Below are 16,194 nucleotides of genomic sequence, written 5' to 3' on the forward strand. Positions count from 1 at the left end.
ATGCATAAATTACTTTTCCTTTACACTAGGCAGAACATGATCAATCAGAAAAATCTATGTACATTTATTGCCAACCTATTATATATCAGATCCTGTTCTGGGGCTGGGGATGTCGTCTATGGGAACTTAGTTTCCTCATACTCTTTTCTGTGTCTGGACTGATAATAAAGCCAGAGACAGAATAAATCATTTTGAGATGTAGACAATAGACTATTTTTCCTAATGAACACCTTAGTCATCTGTTTAAAATGTTCACCAGGGCTAGCCTAGCTATCTAAGATAGAAAGTTCTCTTACTCTGAGAGCAAGAGTATATTCTTGGCATTATTGACTGAGGTGATTACTTTTCAAGGAGGTGCCCTCATTTGGTAGACAGTTTCTTGGCTCAAGCAAACCAGCACAACAGTCACCTGCTTTCGTTGACAGGACTGTTGCTCCCAAGTATTGCCACACTTGGGGTGTGTGCTGGGGCCCCTGATTAAAAGCATGAATGTCTTTATCCATTCAGAAGGAGGTGGTGGCAGCTTCTGTAACACTCCCTACAGGTGGCTTGGCTCTGGATAAAGCCTACTTTGATGAATATGGGAAATCATCTTCAGGAATCACTGAAGCTTCTCCAAAGATGTATGTCCTTTGCATGTGACCATATCACGTGAGTCAGAAGATATCATGAGACTGAGTTCTTGCCAATAAAAATGGTATGTAAATCTGTGTGATTGCATTTATAACTTTGTAAGACTTTTTGTATAAGCATTATTCTAAAATATAAACAATATTTTCTTAGATTATATTGCTTTGGGAAATAGTTTATGATGGGAGGAAATTTGGAGTCACTGTTTGAGAAATGTTAGGAACCTTTCATTCTTGGTGAATCAAATGTTAATAGATTGCTTTCTCCATGTTATCTTGTAATAACTATAGAATATACTTATGCACACATGTCCACACACACACACACACACACACACACACACACACACACACACATACACACACACATACTTCCTCTTAATCACCATGGATGGCTTTCCTTTTTCTCTTGTTTGGTGGCACTGGATGTATACGTGACACTTAGACACTTGATTCTTTTGGGGCTATAAACTCACATCTACCTACTCCTGATTGTCTCATGAGAACGCTTGTGTTTTAACCTTTCATTATGCAGTACCTGAGTTTCTAGTTTTCAGAAGGTTGTCTCACTCAAGGCATCAAATGTCTGTCTTGGTAAATGTACATCGTAACTCTTTTCCACACCTGAAAAATCAACTTTGCCTCTGACCTTCGTCTGTGAGCTCTGTTCAGCCTGACTTCAACAACACAAAGGGGCTAGGAAAGGATGTTCTTTCTTCTTCTTTGTCTCATCAACTTCAAAGCCCAGAGAAGGTGTGCAGTGTGTGATTAAGGAGGCCTCACCAAGCCAGATTGAAGGTGGATGCTTCCTTACTAGCAGAAAGCTTGGACTCAATTATGACTTCTGGTCCTACTTGCCACGAGCCTGTCAGCTTATAAAGAAGGCTGAGTCTTCAGGCCAGATTACCACCAGGCCTTACATAAGGAGAAAACAAGGGTAGGAGCCATAGACAGAAGTAGATGGACTGTGACCAGATCCTGGAGTCCTGAGCTGTGCACAAGTCACTTGGTGGCAGAAAGCATTTTAATTAGAATCCTTGGGTTTCAGGTTGATTTTAAAAATCATTTGTAGTCCAAGTTCATTGGAGAGACTGTTTGGATAGCAGATGTAAACATCTTATATAATATTCATAAAACTAATTATTAATAATAATAAGCACTATTTGCCTAGCAGCATGCTATAAAATTTACTAGATTGACTCATTTAATCCTTTTATCAAATCAATGCAATAAATTATTTTATGGCTATGGAAAACAAGGCACAGATAAGTTAAATAACTTGCTCAGAGTCCCAAAGTCAGTAATGATAAAACCAGCATTTGAACCCATGAGCCTGACACAGTTCTGTGTCTAACAGTAGTATTATATATTCCATAACTCTTGAAACTAGGAAACATTTTTTGTGTGAAGGTCCAAATGGTAATTTAGGCATTGCAGTCATATGGTCTCTATAGCGACTACTTAACTCTGATGCTTAAATATTTATGGACAATATTTATGGAAAATATGAAAATCAATGGCATCGCTATCTCATCTCAGTAAGACTTTATTTATAAAAACAACCCATGGTCTAAATTTGACTCAGAGATGGTAATTTTCTGACACTTTACATAAACCAAAGAGGAGATTGAAGTCTCAGATTTGGCAAACATTCACTGAACACTTATGTGTCAGGTACTTCAATTAATTTATTTTATTGAATCATTCAAAAGCCATGAAGTAGAAAAAGAATTATCAGTTTGCAAATAAGAAAACCAAGGCTCCATGAAGTTAATGTTCTCAGAGACATACAACTAGTTAATGGTGAAAGAAAACTGCACATAACTTGTCATCGCTCAACTTCCTTTGCCATTTTTCTCTGTGGGCTTTCCAAGTAGACTGGAGCCCCATAAATAATCATCTCCAGAAACTATACTGCTGCCCTTTCTCTTATTCAGTGTAGTGTGCATGTGTCATCACTTGCCCAGGACTAGCTGTGAGCGGGACTTAGGAACACAGAAAAAAAGGAGGTATTAGGACTAAAATTGAGGGAACTTTTCCAGCTGTAAAATTGCAAACTTATATGCCATATAAGATGGCTTCTTAGATTCTCAGATGAATCTAAGATGATTCTTAGATTAAACAGTAGTGTTAGGAATGCCTTTGAGAGTTAGTTATATTAAATGTATGACTATCAAATGGATGAATGAGTTAATAAATTAGTAATCAAATGGACAAATGAGTGAATGAAATAAAGTTTCTACAACTTTTAGGGATCAAGGATATAGATTAGTGCTAGAGTACTTGCCTAGCTTGCAAGAGACCTTGGGTTCAGAAAAAAGGTTTCGTAAATTTTTAAGATAGAGTAGAAGAAAGGAATATATGCAGGAACCATAGAAGCTCTTTAAGTAAGCAACAAGGCCAGTAATTTGTTCATTTTACATGAAGCTCTAAGAGAAATCTCTCTGAAAGAAGAGGGAATAGAGTTAGATACTTAACAGTGCAAATTATTTATCATTTAATTGCTATTTGAGTTTGTAAATTATTGAGCTTTTCTGTGTTGACTAATATTTGTAAATATGACATGGGCATTTTATAAAACCAGTATTTTTTGCTTTAAGACTATGTGCATTTCTTGCAAAGGCATAATGAACTGGATAACATGAGACCAAGTCACCTTTTCTCATGAATATATGTATGCTGATGCTGTCTTGCTCTTTTAATATTATTACATTATTCATTTTGATGACTATATTGTTTGGTGTTTGGCGAGACACAAGCATTTGCTCTGCATTTTGTCTGTGAATTGGTTCAATCAATGTAATCATTATATAATGGGGAAAAAAGTTCGTGGCAATCTAGGGTGGTGAAACAAAGAGATGACACAAAGCATGGGAACAGTGAAGATGCTTCCTAGCTATGATAGATAAAATCCAACATGGAAGGAGAATTAAAGAGAGGTGGGCATCCATGCAGGGTGTTCTTTTGATTTTGGATCCTACAGTCTTAATACCCACAAAATTTTCTGAGAAGACTGTCACTAACTATTTATCTATCTATCTACTGTCTATCATCTGTCTATCCATGGTATTGTAATAGTGGAATCTCAGTCTTTTAAGATGGAAGATGCACCAAAGACTGGATAAAATGTGAGGTAAGGAGACAAGAATAGAGAGATGTCAAAATAGTAAAGAGTCTCGAGATGGGTGAAATCACTGTGGTGACAGAGTCTGTACCAGTTTGACTTAGGTATGTTAGATGCAAGGTCACCCTGGGCTCCCTGCTTCGGTTTGAGCTGGCATGAGGTACTGGGAGGGTGTGTTGAACCTACAAGTAAAAATCAGACTTGTAGCTAAGAGTGACTGTGGAGGCTGAGCGATATCACTGGAGCAGAGACACAGTGTTTAGTTTAGAAAAGTCATCTAATGTCAAAACAACCAAGATTAAAAGCTGAAAAATCAGTTGGGAATCATTGTAAAAGTTCCAAACGAAGCAAGATGAACTTGATTTAAAGGGAAAAACAGGTTGAGACAGGAGGATTGCTACAAGTTCGAGGCCAGCCTGGGCTACATAGTGAGCCCAGGTTGGCCTACAATACCCTGTCTCAAAAAAAAAAAAAAAAAAAAAAAAAAAAAAATCAAAACAAAAACAGACAGACCAAAAAAAAAAAAAAAAAAAAAAAACCAAAAACCAAATAGGGTTGAGTGCTGAGTCACTCCCCTCAAGTAGCCAGAGGGAGATAATTATAAACAGCTGGAGCAGACATGAGACGCTCCATTACAAAAACCAGAGAAGCAGGCAGAGGCTGACTTTGGAAAAGAAGGGGAAGCAAGCACAGAAGTTAGCATAGGAGACAGGGCATGGCCCCCTAAGGGAGGCAGGGCTAAACAAAGCAGGAGGCTGCAGCTCTGAGAGAAAAAGGGAATCAGATTCTAAAAATGCAAAGGTTCCTAGGGCTGTGCTATCTCTAAGGACAGAGTGAAGTAATAGATACATGGCCCTGAAAGCCTGCTGCCTTGACTCTCCATCACAGGAAAATAAGTTTCAGTCTAGGCAATAAAAGTAGCAGAAAGGCCAATGAAAAATCTACAGGTAGAAGGGCCAAGCTGAAAGATGAAGTGCCCCGTTTGTACTTAGAGGTTATTTTTCCTTAGTCTTCTCTCCTGTAGGTACCGGTGGCTCGTTTATCTCAAAAGGCCAAGAAACTAATGTTTTTTTTTTTTTTTTTTTTTTTTTTTTTTCTTTTAACGAATGACCATTTGCCTTTTGATATACAGCCACTGAGTTAACTTTCCCTTCCCGAAGTTGCTGTACCTCTCAGTTGTCATACCTGCTAAATTACCTCCATTGAGGACCCGGAGATTGCCTGGGTGGCTCCTGAGACCAATGGCCTGGCCAGGGAGGACTTACATATGATTGGCCCAGAAACCTCAGATCATAGACTATCATCCTGTTGACTAGAAAATGGGAAGTCAGGAGGGGAGGCTCCTGGGGAGCACGGATAAGGCATCTCAGTCACTGTCCCAACTCACCATCCGTTGGTACCCACTCTACTCCATGGATTTAGGTAGTAGCCCAAGGCCAAGTTGGATTAGGGGAATCTAGTTGCAAGTGAGAAGGAGATAGGAGCAGTATCCTGCCATCTTTTTTTGGCTTGCATAGGTGAACACTTTATTATGAAGATATTAATTTATGAATGAATGATCTCATCAAGAGATCAGGGTTTGTTTGGAAATGAAAATGATATGGACCAAGAAAAATGGAATACTAAGGACCACAGGAAGAATCTTTTCCTGTTTTCTTGTTTGGAGTAAGATGGTAAAACATGATTCCAAGGATCAGAGAGTGTTTGATTTGGGTCAGCATATAGCTCTCTACTTGTGAGATTAGGAAACATTTCAAGTGGCTCCAAAACTAACCTATATATGAAGCTAAAATATGTAAAATATGACAATAAAACTGCATTATTGCCTGTACAGTATATGATAAAGTTCCCTTTTCCCTTGCTTCTGAGGAGCAATATAAATAACAAAGTTGCCTTGGTAGCCAAACCTCCTAGTTAGAGGTAGCTTGGAAAATCTCATATTTGTACAAGGATCAACAAGAATTATTAAGTGTGACCATAATGGCAAAACCAGTTGGCAAAGGTCCTGAAACTGCTTTGAGGGACTCAAATTTAGGGACTCAAAGCTGCCTTTAACATTGATGCTGAATTCCACCTTTTATACTTCATCTTGTAAAGGTCCCAGTATCTGTATTTTTTATTAAAACAAAGTTTCCATTCCATGCATATACCTTGTATTTGAGAATCCTCTAGGAGTACAATGTGCCCTCTCCTAGCCATCATAAGATCAAGACAATAACAGCAGCTGCCATCTTGCCTACCTCTCTCAATTCCACAATTCGGTGCTTTTTTCACTTTGGAAAGTCTTGAAGTAAGGATCCTGACCCCAGAAGCTGCACTCAGCTTGCTTGTGGATGCAGAGTACCCACCCTTTTTAGAGACTCTAGAGACAAGACATTTAATCTCAGTCTGAGCACTGATTCTGGTTCTTCCCTGGAGGCTGCTTTTGGCCCTCCAATTGCCATCTTCCTACCCAGGATGTATTTGGGGTAATGAGATGAATGAATTGTTACTGCGAGCCCATTGAGTTCATTCACTGAAGGAGATAAAGACTTTCTGGGACTAGTAGGACAAAGGGAAGAGGACTTCTATCACATTTGACAACATCTTTCCATACAAAGACATAAAAAGATCCCTGTGTTACTTGCGTTCTGGTCTCTTGCACTACTTAGTTCTTGACAGGGTCAATTATTGATCTGCAAAGCAACCAAGTTTTGTGAACTCATTCTCTCTATTAGAAGTTCTGATTTGACAATCCTGAAATAGGACCCAGTAGTGGGTAAAGAAGCTACTTTGGAAAAGCTATATCTTAGTCTAAATCTCAATTCCTTCGGTCCTTAGATCTCTGGAAAGTAGCATTGAGTACCCATTTTATCAAAAAGATACTGTATGGTGGATGTAAAAGCTTAATATAGAATGCTGGTGTGTAGTACATGGTCAATAAATGACAATTAAAATTCCCCACTTGTCATTGTAATGCACACAGATATAATACATATGCCATCCCCTAAGTTGTAAGCAAGACCTCCTTGAAATTCTACCTTAGGGCCATTTTCTGTTATATTAGATGAAGTGTAATAACTTGTAAACTCTCTAAATTCTCTTCAAGGCAGCCCCAAGTAGAAGATCAGGTTTTAGGGAGCCAAGAAACCAGGAAAACAGATAGCAATTCTGATTCTGAAGTCTATTAAGCAATAGGAAAACATCCTTTGTGGGTGATTGCTGACAAAAACCCTTTCTGTTCCAAACTGGAGGCAAATGTTGAAGGAGACGGAGGAAGCAAGCCAGCATTGGTTTTGTTTGAGACCAGCTGGCTCGTCTGACCAAGGCAGGCACCCAGCGCTGGGCTCTCTCCTTTCCCCACCCCTTGTATACTGTGACGGAAGCCATCAGAATGGGAGGTCACCATATTGGCCAAAGGCTTGTCCCCTGGGGTTGCAGAGTGACAAAAGTGGCACAGAGTTCTTTTTCAGGGTGGTCTGTGATGGGAATGAGGAATCCAGGAAAATTTTTGACGATGGAACATTAAAACAGAAACATATTTTTGGGGTTAAGAATCCCAATTTGGGGTCCAAACTCTCAAACAATGTTGAAACTTCATACAAAGAAAAAGCTCGATCCGTGCCTTTGGGCTTCTGATGGCATAGTTTCCCTCTCTTTTACTAATTTTTTTTCTGAACACAAAAGAAAGTTCATCTCTGTACTCCAGAATGGAGCTGCAGAGAGAATGATCCATTTATTTAGAGCAAAAGAGACAGACAGTTTTCAGAGGATCTGCAGGGTCCTTTGCCTGCAGGCCCTTGGTGCCCAGGCTGGGCTAAATTGATTAAAGTTCCATTCAGAATTGCAATAACCCAAAAGATATTCTGGTGCCACTGATGAGCCTCAAGATTAGCCACTAAACTGATCTCTCTCTTTGGAATTGTGGCTTATGTATTTTTGGAAACTGAGCACTTTAAAAAAAAATTCTATTTTCTCATGGCTTTGCGTGCAAATCTCATTAATTTCCCAAAGTCTCGGCAGAAGAACAATTGCTCTAATTCCATCTGGCAAAGCTCTAAAGCCTAAAAATTTCTTGTAGAATATATAATATATGGAAAATGAATAGACACACTTATATATGACCTCTATAATAGATGGCTCAGTATACATAATAGGCTACACCCCATAAGCAAACATGCACATATGTGTATATAAATATTTTTTTCCTTGCCTTCCTGCCCTTATCCTGGAATCCTTAGCAATTTGGCCTGTCACTGCTTATTAATGATGTTTCCAGAGCAGAGCTCATTGGTGCATTTTCAGCAATGGGCTGATTAATAGGTGGGCACGGGGGAGTTCTTTGGAAGCCAGGGCATTGCTGGCTTGTTGACCTTGATGCTCCGGGGATAGTCTTGCTTCAAACTATGGAATCTCAGTTAGCATCATAAATTGTGGAGCCACTGGTTTTATTACCCTTCTGCCTCCTGCTGGGAATGTTGTTTCTCTTTAATAATGGGCTGAGCAGCAGCAATGAGCACTTCCCCCCCTCCCGTTTCCTCCATACTCGCCTGTACATTCCTCTTCTTTACCTCCACTCTTGACCTCCTGGCCCTCATCCTCCAAGCAAACTGACAGACAGACAGATAGACACATGCACACACACCCCACACACACGCACACACGAGTACGAGACACACAATCACGTGCATGCATACACATAGACATATGCCCACATGTAATCATAGGATCACATAATTTAGATACAACACACCCCCACCCCCTTCTTTTTAGCTTTAGGATTTAGTAAGGACACACCTCCCACTCTTAATCCTTAGCACAGCTAATTCAGGCAGGGATTTATCAAAAGGCACTTTTCTAATCATCAAAGAAAAAGTAACCAATCTGAGAAAATATGAAGAGCATAAAAGTAGTTTTGTTTTCTAAATAGAAAATTCTAGAATCACAGTAGACGTAGAGAAGAACTGGCCTGCTTTCTAAGTGCTGTTCTGAGAAGAGCAAAGATAGCTCTCTGCTTCCTCATTTTTCAAAACCCCATGGCCTGTGAGGGCCATGCTACCCTTTGGGCCACCTCTGGGACTAATCATACACAAGCTTGTGCCAGAGCTGGAGCCAACTGTAACTTTCCTTTCCTGCCCACTGTTAGCCTCTCCCTCTTCTAGATCCCCTGTCCCACACCTAGTGAGCTCCAGTTTATGCTTGGGATCTCTGCTTCTTAATCACCTTTTTAGGGAAGCTCCATCCATGAAACGCTTCTCTTTACATTCAAGAATATTGTTTTATTTTTCCTGGCCACAGTAAACATCATAGCTGTAAATTCCTGTTTACTTGTGGGAACATTTGGTTAATGTCTGTCTCCATAGCTGAAGTGTAAATTTCTTCAGTGTAGGGTCCCACATTTGGTTGTATTCACGCTTAGGTCTCCAGTAATTATTCCATTATCAGGAATGTAGTTCACATTAAACAAATATTTGCTCACAGTGTAAACAACCCTTCTATATTGGATTATACACAGGAGAGGTGACTTCTTAAATCTGGTCTAGTTCAAAAGTTCAAAACAAGAATCTGTCTCCGTCTTGAAGTAGATGCTGTTGGGGTTCTACTCAGGTCCCATTCACTGACCTGCTGCATTCATGTCTCTGTAGTACTAAAGGTCAGTGACTCACAGCTGAGTCCTTTAGACAGTGACTCTGGGCTTAGGGTCTGTCTCTTCTGGAAATGTCTGGAATGTCTGGAAAGCTACCTTTTCCCCAGAAATTGGTTAGTAAGCAATGACCACAGAATATGGGGGAGAACATAGGTTCTTCCTTCTTGACCCTCAGTCTCAGCTGACAGTGCAGTAATTCTTGGCCTTATTCATGCATACTAGTTAGAGGCTATAGGTGGGGTATCACTGACTTGTCCCATTGCTTTAAAGGCTACACATCAGCACCTTGGCTAGACCTAGTTGCATTGCCTAAAGCCAGTTGAGGGGGCTAAGTATGATCCTAGCCAACTTTGCACATATCAATACATGGAACACATGCTCTTCTTCTGATGACAGCCATCCAGGTAGTGGTCCTCCACCACCTTAGTGTATAGACTTGCTTTTTCTTCTTGGTGCTACTTGTGGAATCAACAGATCTTGGCTTGATTTTGACTCTGTATCCATGACATTGGCCAAATTACTTGCCCACTCACAACCAAGCTTCCACATTTGAAAGGTAAAGATATGAGAAATGCTTATTTTATTGTGCTCTTGAGAAAATATGTGATTATTTATAATTAGCTATCTGCTCAATATTCAGTGCTTTAAATTTTCATATCAATGATAGTTATTACTGATATTATTACTATTAATATAACTTTTAAAAAGGAACAATATTTTCTGCCTTTATACCTTTGACAGTTGCCATTTTGATAGTTACATACTTAAAAATATGAACCAAATTCTAGTAGTTAAAAGCTTGTGTAATTTCTTCCTCTTGGGTTGGACAGAACTTCAGGACAAAAATCAGCCCTCATTAGTCTGGAACTGTGAATAATTAGGTGGTCATTAAGAAGAATATGGAACAGCTTATTGGGAACAATGTGCAGTTAGCGCCCCTAAATCAATAGCCTTTGATGTGGAGGTTGCAATAAGTCTCAAAAACACATCTACTAAGTCTTTGGTGTGGATAAAGATGTACAGAGGTGACTAAAACATAGTTCCTCCTTCAAAGAACCCACTATTAACACTTCTCATAATCTGAAAGTCCAGAGACAGTCACTTTTTTGTTCTGAGGAGGGGGCAGAGACAATGGTGCAATCTTTTCCATGCACAGCTTTACTTACAGTCTCAGATTAAGCTTAGCCATAGCCTTCACTAAAAGAACTTTAAATTCAGTTGATATTTTTTGAATATTTGCTAGATGCCTGACATTGTGCTGATTCCAGTGAAGGATGCAGATTCAGCTCTTGCTCTCAGAGTATGTAGCTGTGTTAAGATGGAAAATGGTAAGTTTGAGAGACTACTACTTCAGGGAGGGGGCATTTTCTAGGAGAAAAAAAATGGCCTTGCTTGAGCTTAGCTGGATGTTATAAGAGGGTTAATTAATCAACCGAGACCTTCAAGAATATCCTGCTTTTGCTTCTGTTTTGTGGCTGCTGTGGGCGGTATTACCATGTGGGGACCAGTCTTAGAAGCATATTATCTATCTGTTGCAAACATTCAGATTACTCTGAGCCCAATCTTCCTCCCATCTGAGTTTGCTCTGTTTAGTAGAGAAATGGAGGGAAATAGAGTTTGCAGAAATCCTTCATGTAGTGGGTAGATTTTCCATGCAAAGGACAATTATCTTTAACTCCAAATTGCCACCTTTGTCCATTACATAGGAGGGCGACTGATAATGTAGAAAAATGCAGTTCACTCTGTATACAGTTTCACTGTCCCTGCCTCAAATAATTCATAGTCAAGCCTAGTTCTGGAAGGCTGAGAGAGGAGCATGGCAAGTTCAAGCCCAGTCTGGGAAAACTTTGTGAGATGAGACCATCTCAGTAACAGGCCTAGGGAAATAGGTCAGTGTGAATGGACTGAGCTCGATTTCTAGTCCTGCAAAAAAAAAAAAAAAAAAAAAAAAAAAAAAAAAAATAAAGAAATCATATAGAAAGGTCCTTAAATCATAGGGAAGGGCAGATTGAGGGGGATATTGCATAACCTTTGAGAATTCCTCCCTCCAAATACTGAAAATCCTGCATACAGGGAATATTTATATTCCCTCCCTGCTCTATCTTAATCCTCAGCAATCTCTAGACTAAAAAGGAAGCAAACTTTTAAGGAATTCCAAGGTAACCATATCCTGTAATATAGAAAATGACACCAAGTACTCTACGGGAATCAGAATGTAAAGATATATGTGCTGGTTGTGGAAAGTGCACTTTCCTGCTGCCTGCTCTTTCTGAGCTTAGGACTCAGGCCATTTGGTCAGATGCAGGGGTGACTTCTGAGCAACAGCACAGCAGAACATCTGTCACTAACAATTACGAATCCAATGTGTGTAATCAAAATGAGTCTCTGGGTTTCCCTAGGAGAACTGAAGACAGGTTGGAATTCCTTTTGCAGAGTAGATCTGTGTGGAAAGTGGGTTAGATACTGAAATCACACTATTGCACAGTATTTTCTTATTTGTTCTCAACTTTAATCATGCATTTCTTAAGGTTGCAGTGTTACTTAGAGGCATTATTTTTTTAATTAAGAGTTAAGTATTACTGAGAAGTTTAGGGTCCTAGTAGATTCTTTTTTAAATTTTATTTAAAGGAAGAGTAAACAAAACAGAAAATGGGTAGAAATAATGCATACGTTCAGAGAAAAACAGTAATAAATCACTAGTTGATGTTTACATATTGTTGTTTTACAAATAGTTGTTCAAGATATAAAAATGGAAAATGTAAAGTGGGAATTCAAATAGCGAGACCACAAACAGTTCTGTTCAATAGTCCAACGAAAACTTAGTAATATGATTGTCAATCTACACACTTAAACATACATGCAGTTAACCATCTCTTCAAATATATTGAGATTGAATAAACCCAAGCAGGTTAATATCACTAATATCACTCTGAACAAAGAATAATACTATTGCTGGATTTCACACTATGACACTCCAGGATCAACACTGGGTATTTTAGTGTCTCTTTTTCTTCAAAGAGTCTGTTAATTTCATCATGTGTCATATGATCAGTTCTCATAAACTGTTTATAGATTCTGCACATGCATGAGTCTTAACATGTATTTCTATCCTTTCAATATTAGAGGGAGAAACAAAACAAAGCAAGGCAAAACAAAACATACTCCTATAAACACATGAAATGGAATAAACATATAAGACCATTGTATAAATCATTCTACCATAGTTCCTGTGTTGTCTCTTGTTATCTCCAATGGTCTTAATAGATTCTATTCCTGAATGTGGGTGCTGGTTGTACTTTTGCATGCTTATTACAGTCTATATGTATATACATGTGTAATAGGCACATGTTGTTACACATATATTAAGTGTTTAAAAATGAATGCTGTAAGTTAATCTGACACCTGAACCTGGTCACACAACATAATTTAAAATATTCAGTCATAGCCACCCAACTATTTGTGATATAAAATTCTGAGTCAAAACATAAACAAGACCAAGACAGAGCAGCACAACCTAATACCCTAAATTGGGAGCACTGGGAAGTTCCTCTGATGCCTCTCCAGTGCCTCTGATAGCAGGCCCACTGAACTCTCTCAGCGTACCTTGAGTAACTCCAGCCTGCTCCTCTTTAGAGTCCTGTCTCCTAGCGCCTGGGCCCTCCCAGCTGTGTCCTGGCGCCTATTAACTACGAGTTCAGATTTGTCGATTCTGACCTGTGCAAACTTACAGATTTATCAGGCTATGACATTTGAAAGGACCTTAGTGCCAGATTTGTGGTATCATTTGCATTTGCATTTTGTTGTGCAGCTTGCAAATTCTGTCACCCTCTTTTCACGATGTCCATTCTTTCAGAATTGCTTTGGCTTTGGCTTATAGAATAACACCCAAGTATCCTGTTGGAGGTTGTTCCTGGTCCTTCTTGATCATCTCTGTCTGAAAATGGACTTTTTCTTGGCTTTCTTAGACCCTGCATTTCACCTTTTTTTGCATACACAAGGAACTTTAGACAGAAGCTGTCAGTTGGGCACCCAGTGCAAAAGTCTTTGCCTGACATTCTCTGGACCAGTCCCTTGTTTCCTCCTCCCCAAGACTCTCCTTCAGCTTGGCCTCAAGAAAGCCCCATCTCCATTCTGCTCCATTTTCCCCTCCTTGTTGGCTCTTGTTGCTTGGTGTCTGAGTTATGACATCCTTTGTCCCAGTGCTTTAGGGAAGCTGTTGACTTATGAATTGGAAAGATCTGACAGAAAGATGGGGGCGGGGGCAAGGGTTGGACCCAAAATCCTAATTCAGCAGCCAGCAGCGATATAACATGTCATGTGTATTGGGCTTCTGGGAGGAAGCCACAGCACCCATGGAGAGGAGGTTACCCAAGTTACAACACAGCAATCCCTGCAAAAGTGAGCTGTCTGACTTGAAGGGATAGAGAGAAAGAAGGTGAGATGCAATGGCATATAAGAATGATTTTATTCCTCTTTGACTCTCTGTTGCTGTGAAAATGCCCTGGTTTATTCCTCTGCTGATTCTTTTTTCATTTCCAAATGGATTTAAAGAAGCTCACTCTCCAAATGTCATGGATTATGTGGATCCAAAATACCCCTCCAAGACATTGCATAGGGCATAACTTCTGAAAATATATATCAGAAGACAGTTCTCCAAGGCCAAGGTCAAAGAGAGAATAGTAAGTTGCAGGACACAATAAATCTACAAGACCTCAGGCACATTATTTATCCTCTCTGAACCCGTTTCCACCTGGTGTGTAAGTGAAGATCGTGATTATGGATCTGCCTGATGCTGGCTGGTGAGGTCTGGACAAGATGTGAGAGAGCTCTTGGCAAACTATAAAGTGAGAAGTTGCAAGCAGAATGTGAAGCAATTTCAGGAAATGCAATTCCGCTGGACAGCAAGAGTCCTGTGACATAGGAAGTTCCTCCCAGCCTGGCCTAAATTGCCATCAACATGTGTATGCAAAAAAAAAAAAAATCTTTGCAACTCTCTCTGCTGCTGGGTTCAATGTCTTTGGTTTCTTAGGTTACAACCACAGGATCCTGTGAAACCTACCCTTCTTTGTATTGTCTGTATTCTTTGTATGATTTTGGCTCTCTAACTTTTCTGGTTTTTTATTTCCTTCTCAGTATCTATTGCAAAGTTTTCTCTGTTTGCCTCTTAAAAATTTAGAGTTATCATCTACTGTCCTAATAAAAATAAAAAAAAAGAGTTCCACCTTTAACTTCTTTTGCTTTTCACTGTATTTGCTTAATATGTTTGTCTATCCACAACCCAATTCCTGATAAGCCCTGCATCTATGCTAAGTCCCACCAAGGTCTATCTGTGTATCTTCCTGTGAATTCCTCCTGTTACTTTTATACACCCCTTATTGGCCTCATGAACTTCTCCATCAAGTTCTTCTTTCTTTTAATTGTTTGTATCTGAGTGTGGGTAGCTCATCAACAAAAGCCAGTGTTACTAGCTCAAATAAAACTATACTTAACAACAGTGATCACACCTGTCTTTTCAGTATGAAATTTCCAATAACCTCTGTATGACAGAGGCTCAGAAAATCCATTTTGTTAAATGTATAAAAAATTAATTATCCCTTTCCTCTCATTCCTCAGTAAATAATACAATAACCAAAGTTATGCACATTTTATAGGTAGAACTTGACATGATGTGAGACACATAGCCACTTCAGTGTTACTAGGTGTAAAGCAATTTATGTACGTTTTATATATATATATATATATATATATATATATATATATAATATACGCATTATTTCTCTAGGTATGTATTTGCATTTATATGTGGTGTGCATGAGGAGGCAAACTTTACTTTTTTCTCTTAGGGACTTTATTTGAGCTAGAGAATTTATATGATGTAAGGTAGATTAATAGGGGAAATCTTATCGATGCTTTTAATGTAAGTTATATGTGACATGAGAGCTCTCATAAGGACATGGAGATGCAGAGAACTGCAAAATCTAAATGCATTTTTACTGGGTTGAACACAGAAAAGTAATTGTAGAAAAGTAATTAAAAAGGGAAAGGAAGGTAAAATTTATTCCTACAAGGTCTGTACAAAATTCTCTTGACCTCAACTTACTCCTTAATAATAAGAATGTTTCTTTTCTCCTGGTATGAAAGGGGCAGTTCTTACATGGGAACTGAATCTCCTATTTGTAAGAAGGGGAGTAACAGTGTCTTTCTTGTATCTACTGTTGCTAAATTGCTTATAACTTAAAATAGTCAATATGTCAGAGCAGTTGATTTTGGAGTGGCATGATCTGAACTCCTGTCACACACACCCACCCACCCACACACACACACACTATTATATATATACTTATGTGTAATTTTTCAATGTCTTCAAACCCAAGCAGATAGCAAATGGCAGTTCTGTATATTTCATTTTTAAGCAAGCCACAGTTGAGAATTTATTTAATCCTTATAACAATAATCTTGGGTCAGACATTATTCTCCTCTGCCCTTCAGCTGGAGGTGGACAGTGGTAAAATGTCTTGCTCACTGTAACAGCTGGTAAGCCATAGGACAAGTTTCCTCCCTCTTCCCAGTTTAAGTCTTGCTGCCTTTCAAATACTCAATCTGATTCATAATGACCACGATACAACTCTACCCTCCCCAAATAAGTCCCTTTGATCTTTCTGGGCATTTTCTAGCTAGTTTGTCCTTTTCTCCTTGTATATACACACAATGCATATCCATGATATATGCTGAATAAAGAAGTGAACAAATAAATGAGCGTGTGAATTTCCTTTCATGCCTTTGGTGGACTTACGTTCTCCATTTTCACCTAAAAT

Source organism: Cavia porcellus, unplaced genomic scaffold (genome assembly GCF_034190915.1).
Source record: "Cavia porcellus strain 051 isolate PalLab524CR breed Dunkin Hartley unplaced genomic scaffold, mCavPor4.1 scaffold_5, whole genome shotgun sequence".
Taxonomy (NCBI): domain Eukaryota; kingdom Metazoa; phylum Chordata; class Mammalia; order Rodentia; family Caviidae; genus Cavia; species Cavia porcellus.